Consider the following 18302-nt stretch of genomic DNA (forward strand, 5'->3'; position numbering starts at 1 on the left):
GATTATTATGTGACAGGAGGTATTTCTGTTCTGGCCCAGTCTGTTTGGAGTTCTGTAGGCTTCAACAAAGGAGCCAAAAACATCCAGTGGAAAAAAGATAGCCTTTTCAACAAGTGGTGCTGGATCAATTGGAAGTCAGCACACAGAAGAATGCGAATTGATCCATTCTTATCTCCTTGTACTAAACTTCACTCCAAGTGGATCAAGGACCTCCATGTAAAGCCAGACACACTGAAACTAATAGAAAAGAAACTGGGGAAGACCCTTGAGGACATGGGCACAGGGGAAAACTTCCTGAACAGATCACCAATAGCTTATGCTCTAAGATCAAGAATTGACAAATGGGACCTCATAAAATTACGTTTCTGTTAGGCAAAGGACACTGTTAAAAGGACAAAATGGCAACCATCAAATTGGGAAAGGATATTCACCAACCCCACATCTGATAGAGGGCTAATATCCAATATATACAAAGAACTCAAGAATTTAGACCCCAGGGAACCAAATAACCCTGTTAAAAATGGGGAACAGATCTAAACAAAGAATTTTCACCTGAAGAAATTCAGATAGCTGAGAGGCACCTTAAGAAGTACTCAACATCATTAGTCATTAGGGAAATGCAGATCAAAACAACCCTGAGATTTCACCTTACACCAGTCAGAATGGCTAAGGTCAAAAACTCAGGAGACAGCAGGTGTTGGCGAGGATGTGGAGAAAGAGGAACACTCCTCCACTGCTGGTGGGGTTGTAAGATGGTACAACCACTGTGGAAATCAGTCTGGAGGTTCCTCAGAAAACTGGACATGAGACTTCCAGAAGACCCTGCTATACCTCTCCTGGGCATATACCCAAAGGATTCCCCGGCATGCAATACAGACACATGCTCCATTATGTTCATAGCAGCCTTATTTATAATAGCCAGAAGCTGGAAAGAACCCAGATGCCCCTCAAAGGAGGAATGGATATAGAAAATGTGGTATATTTACACAATGGAATACTACTCAGCAATTAGAAACAATGAATTCACAAAATTTTTAGGCAAATGGTTTGATCTGGAAAATATCATCCTAAGTGAGGTAAGCCATTCACAAAAGATTGCATGGAATGCAATCTCTGATAAGTGGATATTAATTAGCCCAGAAGCCCTGAATACCCAAGGCACAAATTGCATAACAAATGACGCCCATGAAGAAATATGGGGAGGGTCCTATTCCTGGAAAGGATTGATCTAGCATGGGAAGGGAATATAAGGACAGAGAAAAAGGAGGGAGGTGATTGGAGAAGGGATGGAGAGAAGAAGGTTTATGGGACATATGGGGAGGGGGGATCCGGGAAATGGGAAATGATTTGGAATGTAAACAAAGAATATAGAAAATAAAAATATTAAAAAAAATATTAGATAGAATTGACTTTCAATCTAAAGTCATCAAAAGAGACATGGAAGGACACTTCTTGCTGGTCAAAGGATAAATACACCAAGAAGAACTCTCAATTCTGAACATCTATGCTCCAAATGCAAGGGCACCCTAATTCGTAAAGGAACTTTACTAAAGCTCAAAGCACACATTGCACCTAACACAATAATTGTCGGTGACTTCAACACTCCACTCTCCTCAATGGAGGAGAAAAAAAAATTCAGGAAAACAGAAATTAAACAGGGACACAGTGAAACTAATTGAAGCTTTAGACAAATTGGATTATATATATATATATATATATATATATATATATATATATATATATATATATATATAAACAATTCATCCTAAAGCAAAATAATATAATTTTTTCTCAGCACCTCAAGGTACCTTCTCCAAAATCGACCATATAATTGGTCACAAGACAGACCTCAACAAATATAAGAAGACTGAGTTAATCACATGCCTCCTATCAGATCACTATGGAATAAGAGTGGTCTTCAATAGCAACAAAAACAACAGAAAGCCCACATACACATGGAGGCTGAATAGTACTCTACACAATGATACCTTGGCTAAAGTAGAAATAAGAAAGAAATCAAAGACTTTTTAGAATTTAATGAAAATGAAGGTACAGCACACCCAAATCTTTGGGACACAATGAAAGCAGTGCTAAGAGGAAAACTCATAGCCCTGAGTGCCTCCAAAAAGAAACTGGAGAGAGTATACACTAGCAGATTAACAGCACACCTGAAAGCTCTGGAACAAAAAGAAGCGAATTCACCCAGGGGGAGTAGAAGACAGGAAATCATTAAACTCAGGGATGAAATCAATCAAGTGGAAACAAAGAGAATCATACAAAGAATCAACAAAACCAGGAGCTGGTTCTTTGAAAAAATCAACAAGATAGATAAACCCTTAGCCAGACTAACCAAAGGGCACAGAGAAAGTAAACAAATTAACAAAACTAGAAATGAAAAGGGAGATATAACAACAGAAACAATCAAATGATTTTTTTTCAAAAAATCATCAGATCCTACTACAAAAGCCTATATTCAACACAAGTGGAGTAAATTCAACAGAATTTGCAGTAAATGGAAAATTTCCTAGCCAGGTACAAAATACCAAAATTAAGTCAGGATCAAATAGATCATCTAAACAGTCCCATAACCCCTAAAGAAATAGAAAGGGTCATAGAAAGTCTTCCAAACAAAAAAGAGCACAGGACCATATGGTTTTAGTGCAGAATTCTACCAGACCTTCAAAGAAGACCTAATACCAATACTCTTCAAACTATTCCATAAAATAGAAACAGAAGGAAAACTACACAACTCGTTCTATAAAACCACAATTACACTGATACCTAAACCACACAAAGATCCAACAAAACAAGAGAAGTTCAGACCAGTTTCCCTTATGAACATCAATGCAAAAATACTCAATAAAATTCTTGCCAACCAAATCCAAGAACACATCAAAACAATCATTTACTATGATCAAGTAGACTTCATCCCCTGTATGCAGGGATGGTTCAATATACAGAAATCCATCAATGAAATACATTACATAAACAAACTCATAGAAAAAAGCCACATGGTCATTTCATTAGATGCTGAAAAAGCATTTGACAAAATTCAGCATCCTTTCATGCTAAAAGTATTGGAAAGAACAGGAATTCAAGGCCCATACCTAAACATCATTAAAGCAATATACAGCAAACCGGTAGCCAACATCAAACTAAATGGAGAGAAACTTGAAGCAATCCCACTAAAATCAGGGACTAGACAAGGCAGCCCCCTCTCCATATCTTTTCAATATAGTACTTGAAGTTCTAGCTAGAGCAATTAGACAATATAAGGAGGACAACAGGATACGAATTGGAAAGGAAGAAATCAAACTATCACTATTTGCAGATGATATGATACTATATTTAGGTGACCCAAAAAACTCCACCAGAGAACTCCTACAGCTGATAAACAACTTCAACAAAGTGGCCAGATATAAATCAACTCAAGCAAATTAGTCGCCTTCCTATACTCAAAGGATAAGCAGGCTGAGAAAGAAATTAGGGAAATGACACCCTCCTCAATAGCCACAAAGAATATAAAGTACCTTAGTGTGACACTAACCAAACAAGTGAAAGATCTATACAACAAGAACTTCAGGTCTCTGAAGAAGGAAATTGAAGAAGACTTCAGAAAATGGAAAAATCTTCCATGCTCATTGATTGGCAGGATTAATATAGTTAAAATAGCCATCTTGCCAAAAGCAATATACATACTCATTGCAATCCCCATCAAAATCCCAACTCAGTTCTTCATAGAGTTAGAAAGAGCAATTCTCAAATTCATCTGGAATAACAAAAACCCAGGATACCTAAAACTATCTCTACATCAAAAACTTCTGGGGGAATCAGTATCCTGGACCTCAAGCAGTACTACACAGCAATAGTGCTAAAAAACTGCATGGTATTGGTACAGTGACAGGCAGATGGATCCATGGAATAGGATTGAAGACCCAGAAATGAACCCACATACCTATGGTCATTTAATCTTCGACAAAGGAGCTGAAAACATCCAGTGGAAAAAAGATAGCCTTTTCAACAAATGGTGCTGGTTCAATTGTAGGTCAGTATGCAGAAGAAAGTGAATTGATCCATTCTTATCTCCTTGTACTAAGCTCAACTCCAAGTGGATCAAGGACCTCCACATAAAACCAGACACACTGAAACTAATAGAAAAGAAACTGGGGAAGACCCTTGAGGACATGGGCACAGGGTAAAAGTTCCACTACGGAACACCAATAGCGTATGCTCTAAGATCAAGAATTGACAATTGGGACCTCATAAAATTACAAAGTTTCTGTAAGGCAACGAAAACTGCCAAAAGGACAAATCAGCAAACAACAAATTAGGAAAAGATTTTCACCAACCATACATCTGACAGAGGGGTAATATCCAATATATACAAAGAACTCAAGAAGTTAGACCCCAGAAAACCTAATAACCCTATTTAAAAAATGTGGTACAGAGCTAAACAAAGAATTTTCACCTGAAGAACTTCAAATGTATGAGTAGCACCTTAAGAAATGTTCAACATCATTAGTCATTAGGGAAATGCAAATCAAAACAACCCTGAGAGGTCATTTCACACCATACAGAATGGCTAAAATTAAAAACTCAGGAGATAGCAGGTTTTGGCAAGGATGTGGAGAAAGAGGAACACTCCTCCACTGCTAATGTGATTGCAAGCTGGTAAAACTACTCTGGAAATCAATCTGGTGGTTCCTCAGAAAACTGGGCGTGATACTTTTGGAGGACCCTGCTATACCACTCCTGGGCATATACTCAGAGGATTTCCCAGCATGTAATAAGGATACATGCTCCACTATGTTCATAGTAGCATTATTTATAATAGCCAGAAGCTGGAAAGAACCAAGATGTCCCTCAACAGAGGAATGGATACAAAAAATATGGTATATATGCACAATGAAGTACTATTCAGCCATTAGAAACAATGAATTCATGAAATTCTTAGACAAATGGATGGAACTGGAGAACATCATACTAAGTGAGGTAACCCAGTCTCAAAAGATCAATCATGGTATGCACTCACTGATAAGCAGATATTAGCTTAGAATCTTGGAATACCCAAGACACAATCCACATATCAAATGATGTCCAAGAAGAAGAAGGAAGGAGTGGCCCCTGGTTCTGGAAAGGCTTAGTGCAGCTGTGTAGGGGAATACCAGAACAGGGAGGTGGGAAGGGTTTGATGGGGGAACAGGGGAAGGGAAGAGGGCTTATGTGGCTTTCAGAGAGGGGGTATCCAGGAAAGTGGAAATCGTTTGAAATGTAAATAAAGAATATATCATATAAAAAAAGAAAAGAAATTTAAAAAATAAGAAATTAAAAAAAATAGTCAGGTTATTTTTAGCAAAACCCATACTACCACCTTATTCAGTAGTGCCTTTCCTGTTGCTGTAAAAAAAAAATACCATATCCAAACACAGCTTATGGAAGCAAAACTTATTTGGGCTTAATGTTACAGAGGGCTAGAGTCTATCACAGTGTAGCAGCATGTCTGCATGCAACAGGCCTAGAAAATGGCATGACTTCAAAAACAGGAAACTGAGAAATGGCTTCATTTACCAGAATCACAAAGCAAAGAAAGCAAAAAGGAAGTGGCTCAAGGCCTTAGAGTCTTAAAGTATGCCTCCAGTGACATACTTCCTCCAGCAAGGACAGAGATCCTAAACATTTCAAACAGTACCACCACATGGGAACTAACTATTCAGATCCTGAACATATGGGAGACATTTCTTCCTTAAACTACCACACTATGCAAAAAATTTGTATAACTTACTAAGGCTTAAATACTTTGTTTGTATAATTATCTCCAAGCAAAAATATTAATTAGGCATTTGAATTTGAGGTAAAGGTTATAATGATTAACTGTTTGTAGAATGATTTTATAAAAGTGAAAGAAAGAAAGAAAGAAAGAAAGAAAGAAAGAAAGAAAGAAAGAAAGAAAGAAAGAAAGAAAGAAAGAAAAAGAAATTTGCATAGCCTTGCACATTATATCACTGAAATACATCTCCAGCCCTACAGTATTTGGTTTATGTTAACAATTTCTCTAATAGGTTACAGCTACAGCCAGGAGTGCTAATATATATCCCAGATTCAGTATCCAGCAGGTAGTGTTAGAGAAAGCAGTGCTCATATTAAGGTGTGAAAGGCTCTTGACTCCTCTCATAAAACACAACATCAGGTGATCTACTTCATCCAAGGACCCTAGACTTTTAGTTGAGTTGGAAGAAAATCATAGGGAATAATGCAGATTTTCAGCTTACATGAATGGTGTGCTGGCTAGTTGTATGCCAACTTGATACAAGCTAGAGTTATCTGAAAAGGCAGAACCTCAACTGGGAAAATACTTCCATAAGATATGGCTGTAGGACATTTTCTTAATTAGTGATTGATATGGGATGTCCATTGTGCATGATGGCATCCCTGAACTGATTGTCTTGGATTTTATAATAAAGCAGGTTGGGTAAGACAATAAGCAGCACCATGGCCTCTGCATTAGCTTCTACCTCCAGGTTTCAGCACTGTTTGAGTTCCTGTCCTGACCTTCTTTGATAATGAATAGTTATATGGAAGGATAATCCAAATAAACCCTCTCCTCCCCACATTTCTTTGGTCATCGTGTTTCATCATAACAATAGTAATCCTACTAGGACACGTGGTAAAGCAGTAGTACGTCTAAGAAATCTGTACATATGCACCTTACCAAAGCTTCCTTCAGGGAGGGCATACAGGAAATCTCCCTGATGTACTACTTTGGTTTTGGCCTCTGTCCCCTTCATAAGCAGTTACCTTCATGTTAGTTGAATTCAGGGATTAAGTCAAACTATAATTTTTGATGAAGCTGAATTTACAAATACTAGGGATATTCTGATAATAAGTTTGTTTGTTATGAGCTGATTGTCACACAGCTGGGAAGTATTGGTTAAAACAGCTGTGAAATGCCTCACAAGGGTTTAGCTTTTGAGGATTGCCTTCAGCCATAGATTAGTCCTATCCTCTGTTAGCAACCTCAGGCCAAGGCACTATGACTTGTTCATCTGGAAATTTGAAAAACAATCTTTTTAATTTTTCTTGAAACTTCAAAATGAACAGATTATTTTTGGGAGTAGCAGGGATCAAGGCAGGCAATGTGTCATTATAGCAAAAGAAACAGTTGCAGGGGTCAGCTCAAAATGGTACTAGCTTTACCTAAACTTTTCCCATAAATTTCAGGCTTTGGTTATGTTTATGCTGTGACTTTGGGCAACCAACTTGCACATCCCCCCAAAAATAGCTCAAGTAGCAATGCTCTAATCATGCCGCTTCTTCCCAATTTAGCCACTGTCAGAAGCAAAGTGTCAGATACACTTTTGACAGGTGCTATTGTTAAAAAACACATGTTAGAACACCATTAGCATTTATATCTCTTCCTGCACACTTCTAATATTCTGAGATAATGACAATAGTCCAACTTACAGTCTGTTCCCAAATAAATGACTGATATGTTTAGACACATTGACATACAAGCTAACACACAGCATGTTAAAATGTCACTGACATATATATATGTCAGTGTGTGTGTTTGTGTGTGTGTGTGTGTGTGTGTGTGTGTGTGTGTGTATACCTACATACCTCTGGTATTCTGAAACAATGCCAATAGGCCAACTTGCTGTCCTCAAATACATGACCAACATGTATATATTCTGAACACATATTGCATTGTACACACACACACATACCACTTTAGATAATTGGGTGTATGAGTTGAGGTCACAGAAATTACAGATGCGTATATGTCTATATATGTCTCCCCATATACATCTATATATGTGTGTATACATGTATGTATATTTACACACATATGTGTGTATATGTGTATGTATACAGATTCACATATATAGATACACACACATAAACACACACACACACACACACACACACATACACATATATGCCTGGGGAATGTTATGAATCAGCTTAATCCCCCAGAAAACCTAAAGCTCCTAACATGAATAATATTGAGCTTGAGTCCATTATACGAATATTTTAGTTAATTAATTTGTTTGTCTTAGACTATTAAAATTTGCTTAGAGGTTCTACACACATACTAAGCTCTCATGTTGTAGTCTTCCCATTTTTGTAACTGTGCAATTATTATTTTTTGCTTCAAATATATTACTTACTGATCCCCTTGTTGTTTGATTCTTTATTGGACATAATCCTCAAGGCCTATCTATTCAAAAAATTCACCCTTGACTCCCTGTAACTTAGATATTTCCCTACTCAACACTGCTTTAACAAAATACTCTCCACTGGCTGTTAATATATTCAACTTAAACACTGCTGTTTGACCTTTGTAGATGTATTTCAGATGTTAACAAGAATATCTTGGCAGGTTGAGATCTAGATTCAATTTAAAACTCCATTTAACACCCAGTGAAAGCTTCAAAGCCCTTTGCCAGATTCCTGGCTCCTTCTGGGACTTCACCTCTGACTGTATGCTTACACATCTTATAAAATATTTCAGGCTGTAGATGTTTATAGAGTCCTCTGGGTGCTCTTTTTGTTTTGTTTTAAGTGTAAGTAAAACTTAGCTTCATCTTAATTTCAACTGAACATCTTTCAGTAAACTGAAAGTACAGCAGATTTATATTATTGGAGAAATAAGAGTAATTAAGAGGAATACCACTTGATAGCACCAAAAGCAAGAGCTAATTTAATATCAGAAATGAATGGTCATGGTTTATTCCCTTTTAGTGGGATTTTATTGGTTAGTTCATGTCCCACACTTCATGCTATCTCTCTATTAACCTGCTATTCTTTCTTCCCTCCCTTTCCCCCAAAACACAGCAAAGTTCTAATTTTAATGGGATATAACTAAGCCAAAAAATATTGTTTGATGCCTAAGTATTCACTTCACCATTATCTCACTTACTATCCCAAAACATCAAAATATTTTTCTTCCAAAAGTTATTATTTCTTCCAAGGACAAATATAAATGACCTATAAAGATGCCATTATTCTACTTGTATGTGGCACCCTTTCTAATGGTATTGTTGGTTCTTCTCAGAGGCATCACTCCTTATTTTATGTTACTGATGCTCAATACAAGTCAGGCATTAGTAAAGATAATTTAAAGGAGAAAATACCTTATGCTTAGTATTACAGGGAGCACAGAGCACAATGATAGATATGAATTCTGTCCTTGGAAAGCTCACAGAACTAGAGAAATGGCTCAGTAGTAGATACCCCTGGCACACATGCCTGCTGACCCAGGGTCCATCCTGGAGCATACATTGAGCTGGGAGGATAGAAACAACTTTATAAATTGTCCTCTGACCTTCACACAAGCACTCTTGCATACACTCTCCCAAAACACTTCATGTCCATATACACAAAATCGTCATAGATAATATTTTAAAAAATCATGATGTAGGGACTGGAGAGATGGCTCAGTGGTTAAGAGCACCAACTGCTCTTCCAAAGGTCCTGAGTTCAAATCCCAGCAACCACATGGTGGCTCACAACCATCTGTAATGAGATCTGACGCCCTCTTTGAGTGTGTCTGAAGACAGCTACAGTGTACTTACATATAATAAGTAAACTCTAAAAAAGAAAAAAATTATGATGTAATTTCAGAGTCGAGGAATCCAGCAAAATGGTGCTGCTGCTGATATAAGTCATGTCAATGGAAAATAACAGAAGAAATGGGAAGAATAGAATAGAAACTGTGTTCTGACAATTTACAAAGAATGGAAGAAGACCTGAAATAGATAGTTAATACTACATTAATACTTAAACATTTTCAATCTGAAGTAAACTATATTTGATATTAGATGTATAGTATGGTTTTCAAGGTACAGAATTTCACAGATACCAAACATTAAGCATTTTCAAATAAGTTTATAATCTTTATAATTTAGCATATACGTGTGATCTACTACCATGAATTTTAGCATATGGGGGCGGGGAGGAGAAGGCTTTCAGGTCAATTCCAGCTCAGGGCTCTCTGGACCCTGTGTCTAGAATAGATGGTGTCTTCAGCAAGATGACATGCAGATATACTTACTATTATCAATAATTATCAATAAATTAATTTGAAGGAGAGTAAAGAGGTATATAGGGGAGAGTTTAGACAGAAGAAATGTTATTATATTAAAATGTCAATAAACAAAACAACAAGAAATATTACCATTTCACTTCATGTAACTCACTGTTTGATATGATTTTCTTTTTTTCTTCTAACTAAAAGCAGTGTGGGAAGGGAAGGGTGTAGTTTGTCTTTTTATACTCCCAAGTCAAAATCCATCAATGAGGGCAATCACGGCAAGAACTGAGGCCGGAATCTAGAAGCAGGAATTGAAACAGAGACTATGGAGGATTTCTGCTTATGCCTTACTACCTCAGGCTTTCTCTCAGTCAGCTTTCTTGTACAAGTCACTGTGCGATGAGTCCTCCCTCACCACTACTAAAAAAGAAGCCACTCTACAGTCTTGGCTATAGGTCAATCCAATTGAGGTATTTGGTATTTCAGCAGTTCAGTTTCTGACTTTTAACTCCAAGTTATATCAGGCATGCATGGAAAACTAATTATAGAAATACTACAATCACTGTTGATACACATACATCATTAAAGAGTAATTTTTTTTTTTGCTTTTTTTATTCAATATATATTTTTTCTTTTTTTTCTCTTTTTTTTATTCGATATATTTTTTATTTACATTTCAAATGATTTCCCCTTTTCTAGCCCCTCACTCCCCGAAAGTCCCTCAAGCCCCCTTCTCTCCCCCTGTCCTCCCACCCACCCCTTCCCACTTCCCCGTTCTGGTTTTGCTGAATACTGCTTCACTGAGTCTTTCCAGAACAAGGGGTAACTCTTCCTTTCTTCTTGTACCTCATTTGATGTGTAGATTATGTTTTGGGTATTCCAGGTTTCTAGGTTAATATCCACTTATTAGTGAGTGCATACCATGATTCACCTTTTGAGTCTGGGTTACCTCACTTAGTATGATGTTCTGTAGCTCCATCAATTTGCCTAAGAATTTCATGAATTCATTGTTTCTAATGGCTGAATAGTACTCCATTGTGTAGATATACCACATTTTTTGCATCCACTCTTCTGTTGAGGGATACCTGGGTTCTTTCCAGCATCTGGCAATTATAAATAGGGCTGCTATGAACATAGTAGAGCATGTATCCTTATTACATGGTGGGGAATCCTCTGGGTATATGCCCAGGAGTGGTATAGCAGGATCTTCTGGAAGTGAGGTGCCCAGCTTTCTGAGGAACCGCCAGACTGATTTCCAGAGTGGTTGTACCAATTTGCAACCCCACCAGCAGTGGAGGAGTGTTCCTCTTTCTCCGCACCCTCTCCAACACCTGCTGTCTCCTGAATTTTTAATCTTAGCCATTCTGACTGGTGTAAGGTGAAATCTCATGGTTGTTTTGAGTTGCATTTCCCTAATGACTAATGAAGTTGAGCATTTTTTAAGATGCTTCTCCGCCATCCGAACTTCTTCAGGTGAGAATTCTTTGTTTAACTCTGTACCCAATTTTTAATAGGGTTGTTTGGTTTTCTGGAGTCTAACTTCTTGAGTTCTTTATATATATTGGATATTAGCCCTCTATCTGATGTAGGATTGGTGAAGATCTTTTCCCAATTTGTTGGTTGCCAATTTGTCCTCTTGATGGTGTCCTTTGCCTTACAGAAACTCTGTAATTTTATGAGGTCCCATTTGTCAATTCTCGCTCTTAGAGCATATGCTATTGGTGTTCTGTTCAGAAACTTTCTCCCTGTACCGATGTCCTCAAGGGTCTTCCCCAGTTTCTTTTCTATTAGCTTCAGAGTGTCTGGCTTTATGTGGAGGACCTTGATCCATTTGGATTTGAGCTTAATACAAGGAGACAAGGATGGATCAATTCGCATTCTTCTGCATGCTGACCTCCAGTTGAACTAGCACCATTTGTTGAAAAGGCTATCTTTTTTCCATTGGATGTTTTCAGCCTCTTTGTCGAGGATCAAGTGGCCATAGGTGTGGGGGTTCATTTCTGGATCTTCAATCCTGTCCCATTGATCCTCCTGCCTGTCACTGTACCAATACCATGCAGTTTTTAACACTATTGCTCTGTAGTATTGCTTGAGGTCAGGGATACTGATTCCCCCAGACTTTCTTTTGTTGCTGAGAATAGTTTTAGCTATCCTGGGTTTTTTGTTCATCCAGATGAATTTGATAATTGCTCTTTCTACCTCTGTGAAGAATTGAGTTGGGATTTTGATGGGTATTGTATTGAATCTGTAGATTACTTTTGGCAAAATGGCCATTTTAACTATATTGATTCTACCGATCCATGAGCATGGGAGATATTCCCATTTTTTGAGGTCTTCTTCCATTTCCTTCCTCAGAGTCTTGAAGTTCTTGTCATACAGATTTTCACATGTTTGGTAAGAGTCACCCCAAGATACTTTATACTGTTTGTGGCTATTGTGAAGGGGGTCATTTCCCTAATTTCTTTCTCAGCCTGCTTATCCTTTGAGTATAGGAAGGCCACTGATTTGCTTGAGTTGATTTTATAACCTGCCACTTTGCTGAAGTTGTTTATCAGCTGTAGGAGTTCTCTAGTGGAGTTTTTTGGGTCACTTAGGTAGACTATCATGTCATCTGCAAATAATGATAGTTTGACTTCTTCCTTTCCAATTTGTATCCCTTTGACCTCCTTATGATGTCAAATTGCCCGAGCTAGTACCTCTAGTTCAATATTGCAAAGATAAGGAGAAAGGGGGCAGCCCTGTCTAGTCCCTGATTTTAGTGGGATTGCTTCAAGTTTCTCTCTATTTAGTTTGATGCTGGCTACCGGATTGCTGTATATTGCTTTTACTATGTTTAGGTATGGGCCTTGAATTCCTGTTCTCTCCAAGATTTTAAGCATGAAAGGATGCTGAATTTTGTCAAATGCTTTTTCCGCATCCAATGAAATGACCATGTGGTTTTGTTCTTTGAGTTTGTTTATGTAGTGGATTGCATTGGTGGATTTCCGTATATTGAACCAACCCTGCATTCCCGGGATAAAGCCTACTTGATCATGGTGGATGATCGTTTTGATGTGTTCTTGGATTCGGTTGGCAAGAATTTTATTGAGTATTTTTGCATCGATGTTCATGAGGGAAATTGGTCTGAAGTTCTCTTTCTTTGTTGGATCTTTGTGTGGTTTTGGTATCAGCGTAATTGTGGCTTCATAGAAGGAATTGGGTAGTGTTCCTTCTGTTTCTATTTTGTGGAATAATTTGAAGAGTATTGGTGTTAACTCTTCTTTGAAGGTCTGATAGAATTCTGCACTGAAACCATCTGGTCGTTGGAAGACTTTCTATGACCCCTTCTATTTCTTTAGGCGTTATGGGACTGTTTAGATGATCTATTTGGTCCTGATTTAATTTTGGTATTTGGTATCTGTCAAGGAAATTGTCCATTTCCTCCAGATTCTCCAGTTGTATTGAGTACAGGCTCTTGTAGTATGATCTGATGATTTTTTGGATTTCCTCAGTTTCCGTTGTTATATCTCCCTTTTCATTTCTAAGTTTGTTAATTTGGATACTTTCTCTGTGCCCTTTGGTCAGTCTGGCTAAGGGTTTATCTATCTTGTTGATTTTCTCAAAAAACCAGCTCCTGGTTTTGTTGATTCTTTGTATGGTTCTCTTTGTTTCTACTTGATTGATTTAGGCCCTGAGTTTGATGATTTCCTGCCTTCTACTCCTCCTGGATGAAATAGCTTCTTTTTGTTCCAGGGCTTTCAGGTGTGTCATTAAGCTGGTAATGTATGCTCCCTCCATTTTCTTTTTGGAGGCACGCAGGGCTATGAGTTTTCCTCTTAGCACTGCTTTCATTGTGTCCCATAGATTTGGGTATGTTGTGTCTTCATTTTCATTGTGTTCTAAAAAGTCTTTAATTTCTTTCTTTATTTCTTCCTTGACCAAGGTATCATTGAGTAGAATATTGTTCAGTTTCCATGTCTATGTGGGTTTTCTATTGTTTTTGTTGCTATTGAAGTGTAGGGTTCCATAGCTGCCTGCAGCTATTACAAAGTGGGTCTCTGGAACAGAAGCTGAGGGATAAATGGGGAAGAGGGGCGAAAAGAAGTATGGCTAAGACAATATTCACTGATCAAAGCCAGAAACTTTAATGGCGCCAGACCTTTTAACAGTTTGGGCAAACCCTTCCCCCCAGACTCCAGGCTGAGTTCCGGTGGAAGTTGTCTTGCTTCTCTTGGAGGTCCTCGTCTTGACTGCTCCTGCAGCTGGGTGGGTCACCTGCTTAATTCAGGAATTCCTAGACCTGGAGGAACAATGAACTTAACCTTTACTTCGAGCACTCGGCCCTAGGTGGAGCAGGATCCTGGCTATCTGGGAGAAGTTAACCTTGACCAAAGTCAAACTCTGACCCAGTGCATGACTGCCCCAATATGGCTCTGTACATTGAAGACCACTTACCCCATAGTGATCTGATAGGAGGCATGGGATTAGTTCGATCTTCTTATATTTGTTGAGGTCTGTCTTGTGACCAATTATATGATCGATTTTGGAGAAGGTACCATGAGGTGCTGAGAAAAAGGTATATTCTTTTGTTTTAGGATAGAATGTTCTCTATATATCTGTTAAATCTAATTGGTCCAAAGCTTCAATTAGTTTCATTGTGTCCTTGTTTTATTTCTGTTCTCCTGATCGGTCCATTGAGGAAAGTGTAGTGTTGAAGTCACCCACAATTATTGTGTTAGGTGCAATGTGTGCTTTGAGCTTTAATAAAGTTTCTTTTACAAAAGAGGGTGCCCTTGCCTTTGGAGCATAGATGTTCAGGATTGAGAGTTCTTCTTGTTGTATTTTTCCTTTGACCAGCAAGAAGTGTCCCTCAGAGTCTCTTTTGATGACTTTGGGTTGAAAGTCAATTTTATCTGATATTAAAATGGCTACTAGAGCTTGTTTCCTGAGACCATATGCTTGTAATATTGTCTTCCAGCCTTTTACTCTTAGGTAGTGTTTGTCTTTGACCCTGAGGTGTGTTTCCTGTAAGCAGCAAAATGTAGGGTCCTGTTTATGTATCCAGTCATTTAGTCTATGTCTTTTTATTGGGGCATTGAGTCCATTGATGTTAAGAGATATTAAGGAATAGTGATGGTTACTTCCTGACATTTTTGACGTTATTTTTTAAATTTGATTGGTTAACTTCTTTTAGGTTTGATGAAAGATTACTATCTTGCCTTTTCCAGGGTGAAGTTTCCCTCCTTATACTGGTGTTTTCCTCCTATTATCCTTTGTAGGATAGATATTGGGTAAACTTGGTTTTGTCATGGAATATCTTAGTTTCTCCATCTACGGTGATTGAGAGTTTTGCTGGATATAGTAGTTTTGACTGGCATTTGTTTTCTCTTAGAGTCTGCATGAGATCTGCCCAGGATCTTCTAGCCTTCATAGTCTCAGGTGAAAAGTCTGCTGTGATTCTGATAGGTCTTCCTTTATATGTTACTTGGCCTTTTTCTCTTACTGCCTTTAATATTCTTTCTTTGTTTAGTACATTTGGGGTTTTGATTATTATGTGACGGGAAGTATTTCTCTTCTGTTCCAGTCTGTTTGGAGTTCTATAGGCTTCTTGTATATTCATGGGCATCTCTCTCTTTAGGTTAGGGAAGTTTTCTTCCATAATTTTATTGAAGATATTTGCTGGCCCTTTAATTTGTAAATCTTCACTCTCATCTATGCCTATAATCTTTAGGTTTGGTCTTCTCATTGTGTCCTGTATTTCCTGGATATTTTGGGTTACAAGCTTTTTGCATTTTGCATTTTCTTTAACTGTTGAATCCATTGTTTCTATGGTGTCTTCAGCATCTGAGATTCTTTTTTCTATCTCTTGTATTCTGTTGTTGGTATTTGCATCTGTGTCCCCTGATTTCTTCCCAAGGCTTTCTATCTCCAAAGTTGTCTCCCTTTGAGTTTTCTTAGTTGTTTCTACTTCTGATTTTAGATCCTGGATGGTTTTGCTTAGCTCCTTCACTTGCTTGTTTGTGCTTTCCTGTAATTCTTTAAGAGATTTTTGTGTTTCCTCTTATATGACCTCAGCCTGTTGACCAAAGTTCTCCTGTATTTCTTTAAGTGTTTTTTGCGTTTCCTCATTATTGGCTTTTGTATTCTCCTGGATTTCTTTCAATGATTTTTGTGTTTCCCTTGCAAGGGCTTCTAACTTTTGATCCATTTTCTCCTGAATTTCTTTAAGTATGTCCTGCATGTGTTCATGTACCAGCATCATGACCAGTGATTTTAAATCCAAATCTTGTTTTACTGGTGTCATGGGGTATCCAGGACATGCTGGTAAAGGAGAATTGGGTTCAGATGTTACCATATTGCCTTGATTTCTGTTAGTGACGTTCCTGCGTTTGCCTTTTGCTATCTAGTTCTCACTGGTGTTAGTTGGTCTTGTTGATGCTGGACTCACCAGTGCAAGCTGCCCCTTCCCAGGTGGCCTCTTGTGCACAGCTTACCTCCTGCACTGCCTGGAGTCAGGGTGCTGTTGCCCAGGCTGTTCAGATCCCGAAGCAGACACCTGAAGGCTCCTGCTGGGGCCCGCTGGATTCACTGGAGCACACTGACTTCTCCCCGCTGGCCGCCCGGAAGCCCCTCTTGCCTCTTCAGTACCTGGAGATATGGTGTTGCTGCCCAGGCTGATCTGGATCCAGAAGCGGAGAGATCTGAGTGCTCCTGCCAGAGGCCTCAGGACTGGAACCTAAGCTCTGTACCACAGGAGCGAGCTGTGCTCTGAGCTCCCAAACTGCCTCTGGGTGAGCACCAGGTCTCCCACACTTCCTGGAGACTGAGTGCTGTAGCTCAGGCTGTTCAGATCCCAAAGCAGGCACCTGAAGGCTCCTGCTGGGGCCCGCTGCATTCACCAGAGCACACTGACTTCTCACCACTGGCCGCCCGGAAGCCCCTCTTGCCTCTTGCAGGACCTGGAGATGTGGTGTTGCCGCCCAGGCTGATCTGGATCCGGAAGTTGAGAGATCTGAGTGCTCCAGCCAGAGGCCTCAGGACTGGAACCTAAGCTCCGTGCCACAGGCATTAAAAAGTAATTTTGTCAACATTTTTTTGAGTTCTACTCTACTCAAAAAGGAAAAAAAAAGCCAGTAACATCATTTAATCTTTCTGGATATTTCTTCTTCAGCTTTTTCTGTCAGAAATTACTAATTTATAATACTTTACGCTTATATTTATGCTTTTTTTATGCCAAAAGAGGTCTCCTTTAGAGGTAGGTAAAGAGATGGTACAAGTTCTCATAGCATTTATTTCACCCTCATCCCATCAGGTATAGCCTGTGGTCTTATATCTTATCATGTTGTTTTTAAGCTGCATTTCATTTTATGTTATGTTTTTTTGCTTTTCTGTTAACTTATTAAATATTATTATCATGACGTAAGACCTATAAGGGAGAAAATGTGAGTATGTAGTTTTTATGATATCATAATGCTTGCTTTAATATTGTGGTGAATGCCTTTCAATAAATATTTTTGTTTAACTTTATTCATTACTTCAATATCTGAAAGATCACAAAGATGTGGCCATGGAGAATACTATATATGTATTTGTAGTCAGAGCATCTTTGCTATTGGAAGATGTGATTTTAGAACAATTATTTACTGCGGTGCAACCAGTAACAAGGCAATTAAATAGAATACATTCTTTCTGTTGAAAAAAAAATCAAAGAACAAATTGAAATAATACCAATTGGTTAAAAATAACTCTTAAATAAACTATTCCATGGTGGTCAATCTTCCAAACTCCAAGTCTATTTTATGATATCTATTTGGAATTATTCTAGATGAAACATTAGTAGCTATAAAACAGAGAAGTTAGGAATCTTTACAGAATATGTAGCTCTGAAGAGCAATGAATAAGTGGAAATATAGGGAAGAGAAAAAAGTAATATTGTGCTTAGAAATAAAAAGAAATAAAATATAAAAAGAAATAATTTGTTAAGTAGCAAAAGAAATAATTGAGAATTGCTGAACGACAAGTTGTACATTCAGCACATATATTTGAGTATCTTTAATATACATTAGCAATAAAAACACAATTCATATGCACACAGGCATGCTGTCTCAGTCACATTTCCAGCATTGGCCACAGATTACATTATCTGTGGGCTTTCTGAATGCGTTCTTTCCCAACACTGAGAACCAGACCAACTGGATCAGCATTAGAATTGAGTTGCACAAGAGCATTAATAGTTGTTAAAATTTATTTATTCTTTAAGAAATTCACACTATATAATGTATTTTGCCCT

Source organism: Apodemus sylvaticus, chromosome 3, assembly GCF_947179515.1.
Source record: "Apodemus sylvaticus chromosome 3, mApoSyl1.1, whole genome shotgun sequence".
Classification (NCBI taxonomy): domain Eukaryota; kingdom Metazoa; phylum Chordata; class Mammalia; order Rodentia; family Muridae; genus Apodemus; species Apodemus sylvaticus.